The following is a 23,066-nucleotide window of genomic DNA, read 5'->3' as shown; positions in this document are numbered from 1 at the left end:
GCAGTCTAAAGAAACAAGGACAAAAGAATGGGAGAAAGGAAGTATTATCATCCCATTTTGCAGATGAGGAGCTGAAGCACAAAGAGATTCGGTGACCTTTCCAAGGTCACCTTACTGTAGCAAAGCCAGGATATGAATTGAGTTTTCCTGCCTCCAGTGCAGGAGCCTGACAACAAGACCATCCTTCCTTGACTTCCAAGTAGATCCTAATTTCCTTTGCTTCCTCAATACAAGCTCTGTCCCAAAGTTCAGCTCTATGGACATCCTGGAAGACATGTGAATCATCTCTTGACTCTCAAATTACTTCATTAAAAAGTCTCACCACAATTTATTACCGACTTGGTTTGCAAGAGAAAGATGTGCCTCTTTAACAGCATCAGCCATATAAAGAAGCTATCCTGTTAGCCCAGCTTAGTTTCAAAATGTTCTTCCGATAACCAATTCATGAAGGGCACAAAGACTAAAGAGACGATCCTGCACCTGTTGAAGTCAATGGTGAAATTGACTTCAACGAGGGGGGAAGGATAGCTCAGTGGTTTGAGCATTGGCCTGCTAAACCCAGGGTTGTGAGTTCAATCCTTGAGGAGGCCACTTAAGGATCTGGGGCAAAAAATTGGTCCTGCTAGTGAAGGCAGGGGCTGGACTAGATTGACCTTTCAAGGTCCCTTCCAGTTCTAGGAGATTGGTATATCTCCAATTATTACCTTTTTATTACCTTTAAATTCCTTGTGACATCAATGACAACAGAATTGGGCCCCTTCTCTAAATGAACAAAATCAGATCCACTTTGATTTGAAGCCATCGACCTGTTCTCAGAGATACTCTGGCCAGCTTTGAACATGTCTGTACATCTCAGGCCATTTGAAAGAGGTAGTGTCCAAAAAAGATCCTTAATTTTTGCCATCTACTTTCCAGACAAGGCGATGTAATCCGCTGAGGATTTTTATCCTGGAATCCAAGGAAATATGGCCCTGATGCAAAGCCCATTGAAAACAATGGAAAGACTCCCATTCACTTTGGAACAGGCCCCAAGTCATTTCACAGTATTAGGGCTGGCACTGCTCAGGCATTCATAGACAATTACCGTACTCCCACGTGGGGCTTCTTTTCAAAGCTGTACATTTCTAGTTCTTAAAGTGACCTCTCACTCTCAGATGATGATTTTTGTTGTACTCCTTTGGATTTTGTTTCAGCCATAATCTTTCTACAGATAGAGAGAATTCTAGTTGTGGTTTAAGAGGTATTATCTCTTTGACCTAAATCATATGAACAGAGGTGGCCAGGGGGGAGGGAGGGGAAAGGAGTGGGGAAAGGAAATATGTTCTTTTAAATTCATTTTTTAATCCAAAATTTGAAAAATTTTGAATAGCTTAAATTAATCATTTTATTTAACGTTTTCCATGAGAATTTCTCAACGTGCTTCGTTAAAATAAAATAAACTTCACAATATCCCTGGGAGGTACTGTATGTGAGTATTATTATACCCATTTTACAGTGGGTAAACCCAAGCACAAAAAAGGTGAAATGACTTTCTCCAAATCCCATCATGAGGCACTGGCAGACACAGGAATATAATCAAGGAGTCCAAATCAATGGAGTTACTTATGATTACACCAGTGTATCTGAAAGCAGCATTTAGCCAGGAATATCTCCTTCCTTCTAAGGTTCTTTTGCCTGAGTATAACTACAAATTATCCATCAAAGTGCGACATCTTGTTAAAAAGATTCTCTTCTCACAATGTTTTTGCTTTGGTACATCGCCAATGCTTAAGTGTATAAAATTGCTGTTTAAAAAAAAAAAAAAACATCCCATTTTATCCCCTCTGCAATGGTTCCCTCTCTCTCACGTGCTGATTACCCATTCCTATACAAATGATGATTTATTATTTGAGCGACATCACGCTGCAATAGCAAACCAATGAAACTGGCTAAAATTGTAACCACTTTGCCTGGCAATTATACATGCGACAGTTTCATTTATCTACTAGTTCAGCAACTTAATTTACACCACCACTTAACAGTTAATTATGGAAGTGTACTTTTCTGCAATAATAGTAAAGATTTATATTTTTTGAGTCTTCTGAAAGAGAAAGTCCTTTTTAATAAACACTTCCGCAATTATACCATCTAAACAGCCAGTGGCAGGAAATAGCTGCAAGGCAAGAAAACGTCACAATGCTTGTGTGAAGAAATCAAAGCTGGAAAGATGTAAATGATATGCATTCCATGGATTGATCTAACTCCCACTGAATCAGCAACAAACTTAAAGGTGTAATGAAAAAATATACACAGTCTATATAATATCAGTATTGCCAAACCCAAGTTTTCAAAACTTTTGAGGCAGGCCCCCCCCACAAAAAATCAGGAGATTGTCTTAAAAGTGATGAGATTTTTTTTAAAAATAGGGGTTATTTTTATTTACCTCTTTGCCTTCTGAGACTATAGGTAGCACTTGCATAATGTGTTCAAGCTTTTCTCTGCAACCAACATGGCTAGAAACTTTCATTAAAAAAAAGCAAGTTGGGCTTCCTTCACATGACTCCAGGAGCTGGGGATTTCAGAGAAACATCAAATATCATGGGACCATCAATAAACTCACAAGAGTTGGCAAAAATTAAATAGTTAAACATCAAGAATTGGCAACTATTAAAAATAGTTTTTCCGGGCAATAACAGATCAGCTTTTAGTAGGTTCTTTGTTAAAGCAGAACCTTTTAGCTCTGCAATGAAGGAGCCACTTGGCCCACATTTCCTGACACTGCATTTAGGGGCTGATCCAAGCCCACTGCAGTCAATGGGAGGTGTTTTGTTTTGTTTTTTTATATAAACTTCAGTGAACTTTGGCTCATTCCTCTATTTCCTTGAAGGTTCTTGGTAGTAATTATCTCTATTGTCAAACATTTTGTCCTTCCAATAGCGGCTCTCTTCTTTCCTTTCCAGACAAAGCACTGGCTTTTTTCGTGCAAAGCCATTCATGCCATTTCCAATCACATTTAGCCTAGATCCAGTACATGTGCAGAGAGGGAGACAGTGGGGTGATGATTTTTAAGGGTTACAAAATCTACTGAACATGAGCAGCACACTTCGGAGAGTGGATGAAGACAGAACATTTACAATATTTTGCAAATTCTGGGCCTAGTATTCTCACAACCCTTTTATTTTATGTGAAAGCAAATGCCAGAAGGGCCAGTAGTACAAGTCAGTGAGATCTACTGTCTTGTCACACCATGTAGGATTGGCCCCTTTTGCCTTTGCTGTCCCATAGAAAACAGGCATTGCAAAAACATAGGTATTGTGCGGGTACCAAGAAAATCAAGTATGTTTGGAAATTTGTATGGAGTATTTAAAAAATGTCTCAAATGGAATCTGGGACTGCCAATCAGATCAGTGGACAACAAATTCTTATGTCCTAGGAAAAGTTTAAATTGATCTTTCAGTGATTTTGAAATGAGTTTGTTTATTTTAAAAGAAAAACTACTCTATCTAAATAGCTGTGCTTTTGTAGGTAGGCAAGTGTTTGATTGGCTTAGAGTACAGGCATTTAATATGTTCCAGCCAATCAACATAGCTGCTGCATAATGAGAAACTCCCCCTGTACAGAGGACCAGAGTCAAGTGTATGTATAGCTTATGTAAATGAGCCCTATTTTGAGTGCTTAAGTGGAATTTAAATGAGGCATAGCCCCTGTGCTGCCCCCTCCATAGAAGTGAATTCCGGACTAAAGGTTAAAGCCATTTCATTTACATAAAGCTCAAGTAACAGCTGCACGCTGGGAAAGAATGGCAGGGGGAACAAGGAGAGGCAGGGGAGCTGGGCGCTGAGGCGGTCAATGATGGCATGTGTTAGGCCAACGCTCAGTCCCTTTCCACAGCCTACAGGTTGCAGAAGCACTCTTGCCCAGCCTTCACGCACAGCATAAGTCATGGGTAGAGCATTCCATGCCCCATTGGTTAATTTCACCTCAGAGAGTAGGACAGGGAGCTCCTATCATGCTACTGATCCAGCATCTATCAGGAAAAATAAAACCATCGCATCTTCACCAAGCACACCGTATAACGCAAGAGTAATTGCACTAGAATGTTGTCCCAATATCAGCGAAGCCTGGTTTGGAAAGAAATTCTTGTTTCACATGGGCATTTATTTTCATTAAAAACTACAATGACCTCAGTGGATTTATTCGGGTTTCACTAGGAGGTAAAACAATGCAGAATTTGGCCCAATTTGCTTGAGATAGGCAGGATGCAATCATACAAACAGAAATTGGTCAGACACACACACACACATACACACACACCCTTCTTGCAAAAATAAAAAAGGCACAGAATTTTTTCAGTTCAAGTTGTTAATTATTTCCACCTCATCCAGAACACATTGCATCCAGTGGCACAGAGACTCATAATACACATTGAGGTTTTGATTCCATACCAACTTAAAGGGGAACAGCTACTGAATACCACAGGACACTTTTTGGAGCATCCTGGGTTTACCTTAGGATAACCCACAAGGGCTGCTACAATCAGAGGAACTGCACTAAAGCAGACACAAACAACGTGATGCAGTTCTCTGCCTTATGAGTGGAACATTTAGTCATAAACATCCATAAAATAATTTGAATTCCCTGGGTCTTATTCTTTTCTCACTGGTGTAAACTCAACTGATTTCAGTTGAGATACTCCTATGTGACATTAAGTCTTGAATTATACTAATATTTAGATGTTTTATGTTGCTCTTAGTCATCTTTGGAGCTGGTAATTTAAAAGGCAAAATTACCGCTTATTAACTGGATATATACTTTATCAGATACAAATCTTTTGCAACAGTTCAAACTGTTTTGCATTTCGTTCTTAAAACTGCACTAAGTGGAAAATATCAGTTTTAATCATTTTTGTTTTGGGGGGCCAGCCAGATCTCTCCTTCTAATCTTTCCTAGTATAACTGTATAATCAGATCAAGCATTGAACCGAAACTCCAAGATCTCTGTTTTCTCTTACTCTCTGAAAGTACAGGGAAGCTTTTCCCCAAGTGGGATTTGAACCACTAATTATTATGGAATAATTAGGAACAACAGATGCAAACTTTTGAACCGTTTGAGCCTAGCAGAAATTCCCAGGAGCTCACAGTTGCTTGAAATGCTGAGATTTTGCTTTTGAAGAGGGAAAATAACTTTTTTCATGCAGAAGCATAGGATGATATCAGTGTTATATTGACCCATAACTGACTAACTAATTACGTTATATTGACCCATAACTGAATAACTAACTCCAGAATCTGTGAAGTCACCATAATTAGTGTGGCTTTCCTAATGCTTATTTTTTCCTGATACTAGATATATTCCATAAATAAATACTTTTATGTAGACTTCCCAGGAGAAAATGATAGATTCCTAGCAAGGGTGATCCCCCTTATAAATGATATGATGGTCTTCTAAAATATGTGGCAAATAATTAAGAGATACATTTTTCTTAACTATCCTTTAACAAAATTTGTTAAAGGATAGTTAAGAAAAATTTGTTAAAGGATAGGATAATTATTTTTTGTTTCTCTTTATTAAATCAACTTACTTATACTAAGGAGAACTAGCCTATAGAAGGTTTCCTTATAGCTAAAAGTGATTGTGCTAAATTAAGTGGGTCTTCATGGAATATTTATTTAAAGAAGACTAGCTAGGCACATCTGTATGTCAGCAACTGTAAGAAAATTGATCTGCTATCCAGAAAAGGACATCTGACTAACATTAAATTCTCTAAGGAACAGTCTTATCAGCACCTATGTTAATTTCATCAGCTATTTGCCAACATCTGCAATGTGTGTGACATTGACCAAACCTGGTCATAAAAACAGGGAGTGGGGGAACTGCAAAAAATTGTTCAATATTTTCCTGATTTTCATCAAAATGTTATAATTCAATTTTTTAAACCAGCTGGTCAAAAAACAGGAAAAGCAAGTTCATGAAAAAATTTTCCATTTTTTTTCACGTTTGTCAGAATTTTGAAATTTAAAAAATTTCACTCAAACTCTATTTCTACTAATGAGCCATTCATATTCCAAAGTCAGCCAATAAGTGACCTTCAAGATCTCATCTGATTTACTTAAAATCAAATGTTAAGAAATACAGGAATGAAGCTTCTTATATGTTCAATTATTTACTCAGACATTGATTTTATGGAGGGAAAAGGGAAATTTTACAGCTTATATTCCACTACTACATTGAGCATATATTATGCCCTGCTCTTAAGACATCTCTAACATTAATTCTACTCTATATAAAGAACAAAAGCTGTGTTGACAGTACAGCTAGTATCAAGTTTAATACAATGTAAGAAGCATGTTGAGTGGGAAACAGAGCACCTTGCACCAATCCACCCATGTAACCTGCAAGATCCATGCAAACCAAAACACAGAGGGTTCGATCTTGCAGGCTGCTTATACATTATGTTGGAGAGGGAGGAAATGAGCATGGAGGTGGAAGGGGGGCAGAATACAGGCAAGGTAGCAGCATAAACAATGAACCCCCATACTTAATATATGATTTAGGGCCACGTTTATTGCTGTGGAAAAATCATTCTCCTTCTGTAGAAGCAGAGTAAGGTCTGATGCACTGACTAGACAGCCAGGGTGTTGGGAGTATGTACTTTTCTCACAAAATGATAACTCCTTACTGTACTGAGCAATCTCAGTGGACACTATCCAGAACTCCCTCCTTCACTGCCAACCCATTGTAACAGCTCTCTCTCTCTCGAGTGACATCCACTGTCAATGGGGTTACCAGAGTTCACAGGCAGCCAGTATTCTGCCATTCTCACATAACAAAACACCTTTTCTAGATTTGGATACAGATTGACTGTCACCATTCAAATCCTTTATCTTCAAACTACAGATAAACAAACCAATTCAGCCTAAGACCAAAATTCACCTTTCGTGAACAACTTGAACCAAACCCTGACATCTACTATAGGCATGAAAAAGTGCTGATTGTATGCCTCATTATTGTTTGGGCAAGACACTTATACCCATATTGAGTGGGAATCTCCATTATTTAGATGGATCAGTCATTTTGAGTAAGGCCCAAGGTGACCAATAACAGCAAAACATGCAACAACAACAAAAAAAACAACAAAATTAACCAAAGACTTGTGAGCCTATTCCTTGCTTAACTTTTAATACTATTCACAACTCTTTATGGACAACTAACACAGCAAAGAAAAGGGGAGGATAGCTCTGCGACAGCTCCAGCAGGCTGATAGAAAGGAACAGAGAGACCATAAAAAGCTACTAATACACTTAGGTTGAAGTCACAAGATTGTCACCGATGGAAGTGGAGGCAGAATTTCTCCCATGGTCTATAGAACATTTGGATTAATACCTGTCAACTCCTGCTTCAAAACAGATGGCTAGCCATGACACTCCTGTGCTGGGGTTCTGTGAAGGTAATGTCACAAAGAAGAATCACTTTTAATCCTACCACACTCTTTTTGGGCCTGATCCTGTAAACCCTTTCTCACTGAACTATTTAGAAAAACTGGACATGCACAAGTCCATGGGGCCAGATACAAGGGAGCTGAGGGAGTTGGCTGATGTGATTGCAGAGCCATTGGCCATTATCTTTGAAAACTCATGGCGATCGGGGGGAGGTCACGGATGATTGGAAAAAGGCAAATATAGTGCCCATCTTTAAAAAAAGAGAATCCTTTTAAAAGGAGAATCTGGGGAAATACAGACCTATCAGCCTCACCTCTTCCCGGAAAAATCATGGAGCAGGTCCTCGAGGAATCCATTTTGAAGCAATTGGAAAAGAGAAAGATGATCAGGAACAGTAAACATGGATTCATCAAGGGAAATTCATGCCTGACCAACCTGATTGCCTTCTATGATGAGACAATTGACTTTGTGGATATGGGGAAAGCGGTGGATGTGATATATCTTGACTTTAGCAAAGCTTTTGATATGGTCTCCCGCAGTATTCTTACCAGCAAGTTAAAGAAGTTTGGATTGGATTAATGGACTATAAGGTGGATAGAAAGCTGGCTAGATTGTCGGGCTCAACGGATAGTGATCAGCGGCTTGATGACTAGTTGGCAGCTGGTATCAAGCAAAGTGCCCCAGTTCAACATCTTTATTAATGATCTGGATGATGGGATGGATTGCACCGTCAGCAAGTTCGCGGATGACACTAAGCTGGGGGGAGAAGTAGATAAGCTGGAGGGTAGGGATAGAGTCCAGAGTGACCTAGACAAAATGGAGGATTGGGCCAAAAGAAATCCGATGAAATTCAACAAGGAGAAGTGCAGAGTCCTGTACTTAGAATGGAAGAATCCCATGCACTGCTACAGACTGGAGACCGACAGGCTAAGTGGCAGTTCTGCAGAAAAGGACCTGGGGATTACAGAGGAAAAGAAGCTGGATATGAGTCAACAGTGTGCCCTTGTTGCCAAGAAGGCTAACTGCATATTGGGCTGCATCAGTAGAAGCATTGCCAGCAGATCGAGGAAAGTGATTATTCCCCTCTATTCAGCACCGGTGAGGCCACATCTGGAGTACTGCGTCCAGTTTTGGGTCCCCCACTACAGAAAGGAAGTGGACAAATTGGAGAGAGTCCTGTGGAGGGCAACAAAAAAAGATTAGGGGGCTGGAGCACATGACTTATGAGGAGAGGCTGAGGGAACTGGACTTATTTAGTCTGCAGAAGAGAAGAGTGAAGGGGGATTTGATAGCAGCCTTCAACTACCTGAAGGGGGATTCCAAAGAGCATGGAGCTTGGCTGTTCTCAGTGGTGGTAGATGACAGAACAAGGAGCAATGATCTCAAGTTGCTGTGTGGGTGGTCTAGTTTGGATATTAGGAAAAACTATTTCACTAGGAGGATTGTGAAGCACTGGAATGGGTTACCTAGGGAGATGGTAGAATCTCCATGCTTAGAGGTTTTTAAGGCCCGGTTTGACAAAGCCCTGGCTGGGATGATTTAGTTGGGGTTGGTCCTGCTTTGAGCAGGGGGTTGGACTAGATGACCTCCTGAGGTCTCTTCCAACCCTAATGTTCTATAATTCTATGATTGGAGCAGGATGGGCCATTTTGTTTCTAAAGTGTAGCCTTCCATACCAGGAGGCACTTGGTTATACATCAACCAATTGCTAGAGAAAAAGTCATGACAAACTCTATGTATCTTCCAGACATTGTATCATCTACCTTAGATAATAAATAAAATGATAGCTTTCAGAATAGTCTATCTAGCAAATGAATGTCAATGGGTATATCTGCCCTTTTTATCAAGAACGGTAACCTCTCTCCCAGGTGTAACTTCCCAAATTGCCTGTATGAAATAAAGCTGATGACGACGACTACTCGGGATGTATAATGTTTTGCCTTTGCCCCTCCCTAGAGGGGAGTTAACATTTGTTGAAAGCAGCCACTTAGCAATATATACAAAAACTGTCTAGCTCTCTAACCTATGCCCACGTAACAAGCCTTGCATAAAAGGATTGACTTCAACAAAAGAAATCTATGTACCCATAATAAGCCTTATACTTTTCTTTAAGAGAAACCACTCATTTGCCAAATTCACAGCTGGTTACAGTACACAGAGAGTACCTTTGCAAGGATCTCAAAGCCCTTTATGCACAGTATTATGTACCTCCTATTAAAAAACAAGATTACTGTAATGGTCCAAAACCAGAGGCCAATTCTGCACACAATCAGGGTACGATTATGCTTCACCCCCGCATACCTTGAATATCTCTTTACTCTGAAAGTAGCCCCACTGAAATCAATGAAACTAATCACAGAGTGACACGCTATTCAGCATGAATAAGGGGCGCGCAATCAGGCCCTAAAGTTAATGTGGTCTTTTGCAGCTGACTGAAACTAGACTGGGTCCCAACGTCTTAACGTCATTGTAGTACTTCCAACCATTAATGGAGAACACTACCATTTTTTTATAAGGGACTCTGTTGGGTGGTTTTATTACAGCCAAATGGGGAGACTGAGGTACAAAAGTTAATTGATTTGTTCTGGGTCACACAGCAAAACAACAGGAAGAGTCCTGATTTGCAATCCCCATCTTTAACAACCAGGCAATACACTCTCAAGGCAAAACCTTTGTGAACATTTTCCTATTGCTGTATATACATTTTCAGTTTACTGTTCAATATGCTTTGGTATACAAGTAAAACTACAACATGGACATTAATATCTTTAGTCTCCATTGACAACTTTTCAATTCCGAAGTACATAGTAATGTTGAATCAGATTTAAACCTCTCTGGCTTTACAAATAAATATTAAGTGCTGCTTCTGTAATAGTTACAGGGCAATTATGAAGCTAGTAGCAACTCCAATAAGTAACTGTCTTCTACATAATTATGGTAATCTAACAGATAATCTGGTAATCTCAAATCAATGTAGAAGCCACATCTGTTCGGGGTAGCTCTTTTACCTCTTAGATTAATAGAATAAAAAAGTTGTGTAAAAGGCACATTTTATTGGAAAGGCTGTTAGTTACATACACTTGAACTACTGCAACCAGTTACATGTTAATTTGTATACCAGTTAAACCATATTATTGGCAAATCAGTACCAATACTTTTAGGCAAAGATATAGGGTGAGAATTTTTAAACCCAGTTTGCTCCCTATTTGTTACTGCAGTTTGCTGGCCCACAGTATTGCAGGGGCAGTCGACATACTTTAGTTGCCTGACTACCTCATGTGCAGGCCCTAATCAAATGCTCAGACATCTAAATGACCTCAAACTTGTAGTCAGAAAAAAAGAAAAGGAGGTTGAAGCCAGCCAGAAAAATCAAGCCCATAGGATGCAATTCACCCCTGTATGAAGGAGTCATTACAAGGTCTAAGCACCAAATATGGCCTCAAAATAGGGCTTATGTGGGACTCAGTTGGTACATTGGCCTAGTACTGGCCTTCTGTATGGGGTGAAATTAACCCTGAATCACTGACCCAACAGGACATACTTTTGTAGGGTTAAATTCATGCCCGTAGAATGCCCATGCACCACATAGATCTCTCTCAGGTGCCGGCTTGAAGGTTTTAGTGGTGCACAGACTGCATGCTGGCATTCTGCACAGGGGTCAATGTCATCCTCCTTACAGACTATTTGGATGGAAAAAGGAAAGATTTCAAACTGTCCTTGAATAAACAAAGAACTGACAGAACCCAGCTGAATTACAGAGATACCAGTGACTGAAACAGATAATACAGTGATTATGTGATGTCTGTGTCATCTCTGAATAACCACAAAGAACTAAGAGTCAGTCCCTCACCCGGTGTAAATAGGCTATGCCAATTTACTTCTAGCTGAGGATATAGCCCTAACACTGAAATTGATCCTCCCTTTAACAAAACAGGGACTGTTTGAGCCAGAGGCGGCTCTAGCAAGTTCGCCGCCCAAGCACGGCGGCACGCCGCGAGGGGCGCTCTGCCGGTCGCCAGTCCCGCGGCTCTGGTGGACCTCCTGCAGACGTGCCTGCGGAGGGTCCGCTGGTCCTGCGGCTCCGGTGGAGCATCTGCAGGCATGCCTGCGGGAGGTCCACCGGAGCCGCCTGCCGCCCTCCCGGCGACAGGCAGAGCGCCCCCCGCGGCGTGCCGCCCCAAGCACACGCTTGGCGCGCTGGGGTCCGGAGCCGGCCCTGGTTTGAGCATCATGGAGTACTAGAAAATACAGAATAAAATGAGTTAGTCTACAAAGAGAATGAAAACAGCCATTGTGAAGATGCATGTTGATCTATTGCTAAATGTGAGGGGAATTAGTAAGAGATTTGTCCTATACTAGCTGAGTAGTGGTAAAGTATTATAAAACGACTTCAGTTGCCAGCAGCATAGTATGAACCTAAAGGGATTACAGAATTATGTGCTACACTCAGCCCCAGGAGACCTAGCAAAAACAGAAGAAAGGACTGGAGTGCAGAGGCATTGTGATATAGATTCACGAGGGAAACTATTTTATGAATCAAGAAATATTATGTATGTACATATACGGGCCTCATCGCTGCAGTAGCTGAGTGGCTGGTTAATGTATGGTATCCTCACAGCAGCCCAGTGAAGTTGTGAAATACTATCCCCATTTGACAGATGGGGAACTGAGGCCCAGAGCAGAATATGAGACTTGCCCAACATCACACAGAAAGTAGGTGACTGAGCCAGGAATCAAACCTATGTCTCCTGAATGCTGTAGCCCCTAGACTACTCTTCTGTCCATCAAGATAGGCGGCTAGCACCAGGGAAGCCCAGCCAAGTAATGCACAAAGACTCTGGTAGTGACTCCTGACAAGACAAAATGCATCTTAGGTCACCACTTACAAAGTATGCAATTTACTGTGGTTTTTCCCGAGCCGAGCCACATGTGTGATTTGAATGATCCAAGTCCAATGATCTCACTGTCTATGGCCTGGTCTACAATAGGACTTTAATTCGAATTTAGCAGCGTTAATTCGAATTAACCGTGCACCCGTCCACACCAGGAAGCCATTTAATTCGACATAGAGGGCTCTTTAGTTCAAATTCTGTACTCCTCCCCGACGAGGGGAGTAGCGCTAAATTCGACATGGCTATGTCGAATTAGGCTAGGTGTGGATGCAAATCGAACTTAGTAGCTCCGGGAGCTATCCCACACTGCACCACTCTGTTGACGCTCTGGACAGCAGTCCGAGCTTGGATGTTCTGACCAGCCACACAGGAAAAGCCCCGGGAAAATTTGAATTCCTTTTCCTGTCTCGACAGTTTGAATCTCATTTCGTGGTTGGACATCGGGGCGAGCTCAGCAGCACCTGCAGCGATGCAGAGCTCTCCAGCAGAGGAGTTCATGTAATCTCTGAATAGAAAGAGGGACCCAGCATAGACTGACCGGGAAGTCTTGGATCTGATCGGTGTGTGGGGCGAGGAGTCTGTGCTTTCGGAGCTGCGCTCCAACAAACGGAATGCAAAGACCTACGGGAAGGTCTCCAAAGCCATGAGAGACAGAGGATACAGGCGGGATGCAACGCAGCGCTGCGTGAAAATCAAGGACCCCAGACAAGGCTACCAAAAAATCAAAGCGGCAAACGGACGCTACGGAGCCTGCCACCACTGCCCCACCAGTGACCGTGGACTCTGATGATGGGACAGTGTCGACGGCCAGTTCCTCGGCGATGTTCGCGGCCGGGGAAGATGAGGAAGGGTTTGTGGAGGACGAGGCAGGTGACAGCGCTTACAACGCTGGTTTCCCCGACAGCCAGGATCTCTTCATCACCGTCACGGAGATCCCCCACCAACCCTCCCCGGCCACTAACCCGGACCCTGAATCAGGGGAAGGAGCAGTCGGTAAGTGCTTTAAACATGTACACTTTTATTATTAATAGAACAGGAATCTGAACTATGTGTAAAGGAGGTCTCTATATATATGGGGATAGAACAGAAATCCTCCTGGGAGATCTCCACGAAGCTCTCCTGGAGGGAATCGAAAAGCCTCCGCAGGAGGTTCCTGGGGAGAGCTGCCTTATTGGGTGCTCCGTGGTAGCACACCTTTCCGCGCCAGGCTTTCATGAGGTACTCAGGGAGCATTGCCTCCCCGAGCATGGCTGCATAGGCCCCTGGTTTGTGCTGGCTTTCACGCAGCATGCGCTCTCTATCTCCTTCAGTGACCGTCCTCAGGGTGATCTCACTTGGAGACTCCTGCATCTAATTAGGGGAATTACTGTAATGTTACGCCTGGTCCAAAGTATTTTTAAAAAATCTCCAGACAGACGGCATAGCAGAGACTCAGCACGCTGCTGCGTGACGAGCGTAACGGAAAGCCAAAGAATCAAATGGACGCTCATGGAGGGAGGGGGGACTGAGGACGCAAGGTATCCCACAGTTCCTGCTGTCTCCGAAAAGCATTTGCATTCTTGGCTGAGCTCCAAATGCTTCTAGGGTCAAACACAGTGTCCGCGGTGGGTCAGGGCATAGCTCGGCAATTTACGCACCCCACCCACCCACCCCCAGAAGTGAAAGGGAAAACAATCCTCTCTTGACTCTTTTACATGTCACCCTATCTTTACTGAATGCTGCAGATAGATGCGATGCTGCAGCACTCAACGCCAATATCCTTTCTCCCCCCCCCCGCTGATGGTACAAAACGAGTGGTACCCGTCCTCATCATCAGCCTATTGGCACATGGGGCAGTGCAAAAGGGCTGGTAACCATGCCGACTAGCATCGGTAAGGTCGATCAAGGGCGCCTGGTCCTAATTTTTCCTAGTAGATGGTGCAGTATGGCTGGTAACCGTCCTCATCATAGCAACAGGGGGCTGAGCTCCATCAGCCCCCACCCTTCATGTGTAAAGAAAAGATTCAATTGCCCCTGGACTAGCAGAGGGATGCTGGGCTCCTCTCCTCCACACTCCTTAATGTCCTGTCTGGACTATCATAGCAGCTGGAGGATGCCTTCCACTCATTTCTCACTAACAAGTCACTGTGTCTTATTCCTGCATTCTTTATTACTTCATCACACAAGTGGGGGGACAATGCTATGGTAGCCCAGGAAGGCTGGGGTAAGAACAGAATGAACAGGTGGGGTTGTTGCAGGAGCACCCCCTGTGAATAGCATACAGCTCATAATTTCTGCTGGATCTGACACAGAGCAGCTGTGCTCTCTGGTTCTATGATACAGTGGTTCTCTAGTACACTTGCCCATATTCTAGGCAGGACTGATTCTATTTTTAGATACCAAAAAGGAGGGATTGACTCAGGGAGTCATTCCCAATTTTGGCTTTTGCGCCCCTGGCTGATCTCAGCCAGGGGCACTTATGACAGCAGCAAATGGTGCAGTGCAAAAGGACTGGTAACCATGCCCATCTTATTACCAATTTAAGGTATGGCAGATGGTACAGTATGGCTGGTAACCATCTCTGCTGTCATGCAAAAGCAAATGAATGCTGCTGTGTAGCGCTGCTGAATTGCCTCTGTCCACGGCATCTAGTACACATACGGTGACAGTGACAAAAGGCAAAACAGGCTCCAGGGTTGCCACGGTATGGCGTATGCCAGGGTAATCCAGGGAAAACGGGCTCGAAATGATTGTCTGGCGTTGCTTTCCTGGAGGAAGGAATGACTGACTACTTTACCCAGAACCACCCGCGACAATGAAATTTGCACCATCAGGCACTGGGATCTCAACCCAGAAGTGCAAGGGTCGGGGGACACTGCGATGGGGTAGAACAGGGGCAGAGTTTATGCTTTCAGGATTGCCTGCTGCAGGAGTGCGGACGAGATAGGTGCTGTGCATGGTCTTGTTGACAGACACAGACTAGACTGTGTTCATTGTTCGCAAAAATGTATCTTTGCAAGGAATTCACTCCCTTTTTCCCATCACACAGCTTCGACTGTCTCCAGACCTGCCACAGCATCCCCCTCACAGAGGCTGGCAAAGTTTAGGCGGCGAAAGGAAAAGACACAGGACGAGATGATCGCTGAAGTTATGGGGTGCTCCCGAGCCGAGGCGAACCAGCAGAGCCAGTGGAGGGAGACCCTCTCTCTGTACCAGCGCTCACACAGCGAAGGGGAGGAGAGGTGGCGTGAGGAAGACAAGCAGGCGACTCAAACACTGCTTGGACTAATGAGGGAGCAAACGGACACGCTCCGGCGCCTTGTGGATGTTCTGCAGGACCGCAGCCAGGAGGACAGAGCCCCCCCGCAGTGTATCTGCAACCGCCCTCCCCCGCCACAAAGTCCCATACCTCCCGTCACCCAAAGTAACCAGAAGAAGGGGCGCCAGGGGCCGTGAAAACTGTCACTGCACCCCAGCAGAGTGCTCAAGTACCCAAAAGCTCTCATACCCTAATTTTTGAGAATTCCTTCCCTTCCTGACTCACCCAAGCCCCAATCCCAGTTTCATCCCCTGACTGTCTGGTTAATTATTAAAAATACTTTGCTGTTAATTACTGTTTCCGTCATGCTTTTTTACACAACGCTGTGTTTGAAGGGGTGGGTGGGTGGGTGGGGAAGGGTGTAGGGTATTGCATAGGACAGTCACCTTTAGCAGGGTACAGAGACGGGGGCAGGATCAGCAGCAGGTCACACACACAGTGCAGTCAGTAGGCACCCTGGTCGGTATGGGAGGTGGTTTGCAGGTTCTGTGTGGGTGGGGGGGTAGGTGACTTTGTAGCGGGGGAGGGGGTTACAGATCTCATGCAACGGTCCCTGTCCTGGACCACAGAGCCACGCAGCAGAGGAATCTGTATCCGTCCTCCCCCACCACAAGGCCACATAGCCCCTGCACACAGAGTCCCAAAAAGGAGGGATGGCAGGCTCCGTTGAAACAACCAGTCCGGCACCGCAGACCGCTCTGGGAGCAGGAGCCTGTCATTCCTCGAGTTTAGAGGCGGTCTTTACATCACCGCACACCCTAAACAGCACAGTCTGCATCCCAGTTTCAACCCTTTAACGCAAAGTCATCAATAAAGAAACCTTTGTAAAGTCACAGTGGAACATGTATTTTATTTTTAAACGTGTGTTGGAAGTGGGGGAAGCGGGGTGGGCGGGGTATGTAACTGCAGATGCTAGTCAATAGTAACTTGGTAAAGAAACAGGGGCAGGTTCAGCTTCTCTGTAAAGAAACTGAACAGTCACAGGTCACGCTGCTCACTGCTCGCTGGTACTTGAAGAGTTCCTTGTCGCTGTGCAAGGCGCCTGCACAGAGCTTCACAAGCCAGGGCATTAGCGGGTAGGCTGGGTCCCCGAGGATCACTATAGGCATCTGCACATCCCCAAGAGTTATTTTGTGGTCCGGGAAGAAACTACCTTCCTGCAGGCGTCTAAATAGACCAGAGTTCCTGAAAACACGCGCGTCATGAACCTTGTCCGGCCACCCGACCTTGATGTTGGTAAAATGTCCCCCATGGTCCATCAGTGCTCGCAGCACCATTGAAAAGTAGCCCGATTTCTCAGCAGCTGACTGTGGAAGAGGTGGACGATAAGGTGCGAGGAGTTGACAACGGCCATAACTGCAGCGGGCTCCATGCTCGCAGTGCTGTGGCGCCCACGCTGTCACTGAGCAGAAAAGTGCACGAACAGATTGCCCGCAGGCGCTTTCAGGGAGGGAGGGAGGGAGGGAGGGCGTGATTGACGGTTCAATGATGACAGTTACCCAAAACCACCCTCGACACATTTTTCCCCCAGCATGCATTGGGGGGAAATCCCAGAATTCCAATGGGCAGCGGGGAGTGCAGGAACTGTGGGATAGCTTCCCACAGTGCACCGCTTTCAAAGTCGATGCTTGCCCCGTTACTGTGGACTCACACAGTCGAATTAGTGTATTTAGTGTGGATACACAAATTCGACTTCATAAGGTCGATTCCACAAATTCTACTTAACTTGATTCGAAATAGTCTTGTAGTGTAGACATACCCTAAGAGACTAACTTAAGTTAGCAAGAGCCAACACCATAACTCCTATTTTAAAATGTACAGTTCCCTGCCTGGATTTTCATATACAAATTACTCTATAAACAGAAGGCAGATGCTGGCCATGACAAATATCCAAATAGTTATGTTTTGTCACCCGCTCTAGAGCAATATTTAGATGTGCACACATCTTCAAAACACTTTTAGTAGCCTCCCTCTATCTTAATCCTGAATTCACATGCCCCACTCAACTCATTCACGAATCATCAGGAAAGGAAGACGTGTTTTTGCTAACAGTGGTCCGGGCTTTACTTCCCTTGGAAATCAACAGCAAAATTGCATTTGGCACAGGATCATCCCACACAGAAGGATGCTGAGAAGAAGGTACCGAGACACTAATACCACTCCTAAACATGATCCAATTATTCATGATCCAATAAACAGAGGTGTTTCTGGCTGGCAAGAACGTTGTCCCCGGTATTCATCATGAGGCACTGAATGTCTGCCGGCGAAAGATAATGTTCTTGGGAACATTTGGAAAGCGGCTGCTCTGCTTACCCTTGCTCTCAGCTGTTAATCGCACCAGTGCGATCCTCTGCTCATCCTGGCAGCAGGAGCAACTGAAAAATCCTAAGAAATGCCACTATACACATCACTTGATTGCACTTAAACACCAACCTGTCCTGGCACCCTTTTGTTGGGGTCCTGTCCTAGCCACGTCCACCTTTCCTCCTCCCTAGCTGTACTCATATCAGTGCAAGGCACAGAGTTTTGTTCACTTCACATTACTAAGATCTAAGCACATTCCTCTGCTGTGGAAGCGTCTCGGTACAGAGGCAGAGTATATACCCAGTGAGCAACACTTCAACTCCCAGAAATTCTCTCAGCAGCCTGTAAACTCTATTCCTCAGATGCTGCCTGGTCTTTCAAGTCATTCACGGGGGGGAACTCTTACTGAATTGCCAAGGTACATGTGTGATAAGTGGCTCTGCGTGTCACAATTGAATTGCATGGGCAGGGCTGAATGGGGACAACAAAGTACATCTCCCCACTAATTCTAGTGCTACACTTGCATGGGCGTTAAAAATGTTACATTCGGCCCACGCTCCCTTAAGCACTGGGACCTCAGATTTTTCTTATTGCTTCTGTTTCCCTTTCAGAAGAACTCATTTCTGAAACATTTCTGCTAACTTCATTGTCTATTTGCACCTTTTTGTTCCATTTGCAGCTCACATGCCATCCATCTCTCACTGCATCCCTCCCCTCTCCCACACTTTTCAATACGCACACTTTTCAATACATAATAATTAATCAGGCTCCTTGTGTCTCTTTTTACCATTTCTCCCTGTGAATACAAACAAGCTGCAGAAATGAGCAATGCTTTAGAGGACAGAATTTACAAACGGTGTTCTATAACACTTAGTCTGTTTCATTCAGCACGTCAAATTTTTTTCCTGAAATTCTTAGCATAATTTCCCAGCATTATCCATTATGAATGTTTTCTGATCATGTAGTCATACACTGCATATGTCTGAAGAGCCACATTAATTTGGTATTGCTACTGTTTCTTCAGTGGTGTGAACTTACAGGAAAATTCAGGCAATTTACATAATTTATTAAAGCATCAGAAAAAATTAAAAACTGAAAAATATTTCAAAATTTTGAAGATGTTTTCATTTTGTGGGATTTGAAACACCAGTGACCATTCTAATGTCTAAAATTTTTCATACAAAAATATTAGATTTAGAGGGGAAAAGGCCATTTGTTGGTTAAAAAAAAAATCATTAGAAATATGTTGACCAGCTCTGATCATTATGTATGTTATTTAGGTCAGTAAGTTACGTTGTGTTGTCTTTTCACTTTATCAAGTAGGATTGAAATTCCTAACTCCTAGAATTTATATTAAATAGATTTTATATTGTAGTAACGTATGTTCATATTGCATACATTGAGAAAAATAGATTATAATTATATTTATAATGCAATGAAAGTGCTTGGAGCAGGTTATAGCTTAATAAAAACAAATTAAAATAGAAATAGACCTAACCCAGAAGTATGATAGACCCGAATACTTCACAGGAAGTTCAGATTGCATTGTGATCTAGGTTTATCTTGAAAACAGAATCATTCTCTTAAAACAAACCAGAAAAATAAATGAGGATAAAGAAAGGCCCAGAACATTCAAACACATCACTACCCTCCTTGTACTAATCCACAGCAAAAGGATGAAAGAGAAACAGGAAGACTAAATTGAACCATACTCAATAAAATCTCTTACCACGTGAGAATTATACTAGACACAGAGAGAGACTGTGCCGGACAAAACCACAGCTCTGTTTGCACTATCTTCAGCAATCTCACATGCTCCATGACCAAGTTAAAAGATTTCAACCCCCTGTTCCATTCCAAACTGCCTCCTTGAGGTCACTGGATTCCACGCACACACTGTGATGTCATCACATTCTGTGTTCTCTCTCTTTGCTCTGGATTGGCATAGGGTCAGGCCTGAGCTCAGCAAAGTAGAAACATGCAAGCAAACCCACTCCTACTCAGCAAGGCACACAAGCAAGCGCTTACCTTTAAGCGCATTTGAAGTCTAATTTAAGTCAATGGGACTTAAAAAGATGCTTAAATAGGTGCAAATTCCAAGAGCTTTCCTGAATCAGGACCATGATTAACTCACATTTTTGTATGGATTTAGCTATCATTGCTAAGATTTAATATCCATCCAGGGCCTGGCCAAGCACCAACAGAAGTCAAAGTAAAGATGCCCATAGAATTCAGTGTGCATTGGATCATGACCTGTATGCTCATCATGCATGAACATTAACTTTAGAAGTGTAAACAACATCTATTTGGTCCAGTGTCAGCCAGAGGGAAACCATTGAAAGGTCTGAGCTAAAGAGGTAGGCAGAGGTGGCTGAATGTCTTTTTGTCTGGTTCCAGTGAAGCCAGAAAATATCCTAGATCAACTACAACTGGCCAGCACTTTGGGACTGCTCTGTATAACGGGAACAATCCTGGCAAACTGAAGCATCTGGACAACACCTTCCATTTCTGATTCGCTTTCCAGATCTGTAACCAGCTATAAAGAACTTCCCATTGGCCATCTGCACACATTCTGCCACAGTTTAATACAGAGAAGTCCTCAGAACATCTCATCTTGGTGACAAGGAAATTAAATGACTCTGCATATTGTATTTTTCATATATGTGGCCCTTTGTTCCTTACAACAGGGCCATCTATAAATAATTCATATCCTGGGGTTTTAATAGCATTATTAATAATATCTATGCATCTCGACCAAATGCTGAATAAAACAAAACAAAGCCTTGGAATTATTCCATAATTCTGATTGATGATGAAGATCTAGGCCTTCAAATAAATTACTGTTTTATTCTGTGGATTCTTTAATATTAATAGCCATTAACCCAAGGGTAAATAACCAGAGGATCTTCTCCTTATGTGACATGTCTATTACTGAAAGTTTGCAACCATGGTAGCCCATTCTGTATGATCTTCTGCTAATTTCTTTGTGGATGAGCAGTCCTTTTGATCCACCCAGGATACCACATCGTCCATCCAAGACTTCTTTGTCTGCCTCATGTTCTTCTGATATCAACTATCCCTTGCAGTGCCTGTAAACATGCATTGCCCGCTGAACTTCTTAAAACGTGTCCTGCAATTCAAATCTTTCTTTTCATAACATCTCTGACTAGCATTTGCTGAGCTCCAATCATCTCCAATACTTCTTCATCGGTCACATGCTCTACCCATAATATTTTCAGAATTCTTCTATAAACACCATACTTTGAAGGTTTGTAGTTTCTTTATGATCAGTCGTTTGAATGTCCACATTCCACAGCCATAATTTAACACAGACCAAATATAAATTTTTAAGAGTCAGAATTTAGTCTTCAGATTTATGTTCCTTCTTATAAAATGTTTATTCTTCTGGAATGTCTCTTCGCTCTTGCTATTCTGGTGTTGGCTTCAGTATCTGATATTCCAGCTTCTGCAGGAAGCTTCCTAAGTAGCAATAATTTCTCACGTGCTGTACAGCCGTGTCATTCACTGGAATCTCACGTTTTCCCAGGATCTTTGCATAACAACATAATTTTTTTCTTGTCCACATTCAACTCTAGGCCATATTCTTTCTGATATTCAAACATAATCTCCACTAACTTCATGATACCTTATTCTGAATCAGCCAACAGTACTGTTTCATCTGCATTGCGAATGTTATTCACCCATTTTTCTTTCATATTAATACCTTCTTCTGTTTCTTCAATACATTTAATCAAACACTTTGTTGTGTATTTGGTTGTCATGGTTTTGTTGCTATGGCAACTGAGTTAGATTATTATGGGTTAGCTCAACCGGTTTCAACCGGCTGAGGAGCTCTCTGTATATATGTAAATAAAATGGAGGTTTTGGTTAGCTGCCTGCTCTCTGGCCTCAAGTGATTGCTTCCTACACCGGCTGCCCCAAGGATATAACACTGGCGACGAGGATGGGATTCCGGTGCTGCTCCAGTAACAGAAGGAAGTAGAAGTTAAGGTAAAGAACAAACAAACAAAAAAGCTGCTTGTTTGCACTGACTGTGAAAGTGAAACTAAAAATCATGGCTACTCTGACCAGGCCCCTGGAGCCTTTTGATGAGAATACAGAGCAGTGGCATGTGTATACTGAGCGTTTTGAGCTTTTTGGTATTGCAAATGACATTACAGAAGCGAAGAAGGTGCCAATATTCTTAACTGTTGTAGGGGCTAAAACCTACTCTCTGCTATGCAGCTTACTACACCCTGTTAAGCCTGAGACTAAATCTTACAGTGACATTGTGGAAATCCTGGGGTCTCATTTCTCCCCAAAACCACTGGTAATTGCTGAAAGATATAGGTTCCACAAAAGAGACCAAAATATCTGAAAGCCCGAACTGTGCCATATGCCATCAGGCCAAAAGTTGAAGCAGACCTGGAGCGCCTGGTCACCAATGGAGTCCTAATACCAGTTACCCATAGCTCATGGGCCACTCCTATCGTTCCAATCGTGAAGAAAGATGGCTCTCTCCGGATTTGCGGTGATTTTAAAGTCACTGTCAACCCAGTGTTGTGTGCAGAGCAATACCCGCTTCCCCGCATCGATGACCTCTTCACAGGCCTGGCTGGGGGACAAAAGTTCAGTAAGATTGATCTGAGTCAAGCATATTTACAGATGCATGTCGATGAAAAGTCCCAAGAGCTGTTGACTATTGTGACTCATAAGGGGCTTTATCGATACTGTCGTCTACCCTTCGGAATAACATCTGCTCCCGCCCTGTTCCAGAGGGCTATGGACCAGATCTTGTGTGGCTTGTCAGGAGTTCAGTGCTATCTGGATGATATCCTGGTCACTGGAAGAAATGAAGAGGATCACTTAAAGAATTTAGAGGCTACCCTACAAAGACTGGAAGAGTATGGCCTACGAGTTCGCAAAGACAAGTGTGAATTCTTCAAGCCCTCTGTTGAATATTTGGGACACATCATTGATTCTGCAGGTCTTCATAAGGCCCCTGCAAAAGTTAAAGCTATTGTGGAGGCTCCCCCACCTCGAAATGTAAGCCAGCTGCGCTCGTTTCTAGGACTCCTGAACTATTATGGAAAGTTCATCTCACAGTTAGCCACACTGCTAAAACCACTTCATGAGCTCCTTGGGCAGAACAAG

At 43.2% G+C, this 23,066-nt stretch overlaps 1 protein-coding gene across 4 annotated transcripts in view; it reads right to left on the bottom strand.

Annotated features, from left to right (window-relative positions):
- LOC123378274 overlaps positions 1-19,858 on the bottom strand; it is a 208,266-nt gene extending 188,408 nt beyond the window's left edge. Inside the window, exon 1 of one of the 4 annotated variants that reach the window (XM_045031861.1) lies at positions 19,642-19,858. The gene's annotated coding sequence lies outside the window, so the exon portion shown is untranslated. The remainder of the gene's footprint in view (positions 1-19,641) is intronic. The other 3 variants (XM_045031859.1, XM_045031858.1, XR_006582537.1) reach the window with 3 other exon arrangements.
- Between the last annotated feature and the right edge of the window lie 3,208 nt (positions 19,859-23,066).

This window comes from Mauremys mutica, chromosome 10, assembly GCF_020497125.1.
Source record: "Mauremys mutica isolate MM-2020 ecotype Southern chromosome 10, ASM2049712v1, whole genome shotgun sequence".
In the NCBI taxonomy this organism is placed as follows: domain Eukaryota; kingdom Metazoa; phylum Chordata; order Testudines; family Geoemydidae; genus Mauremys; species Mauremys mutica.
Note: the sequence above shows the minus strand (reverse complement) of the source record. Positions and strands in the feature narration are given on the sequence as shown.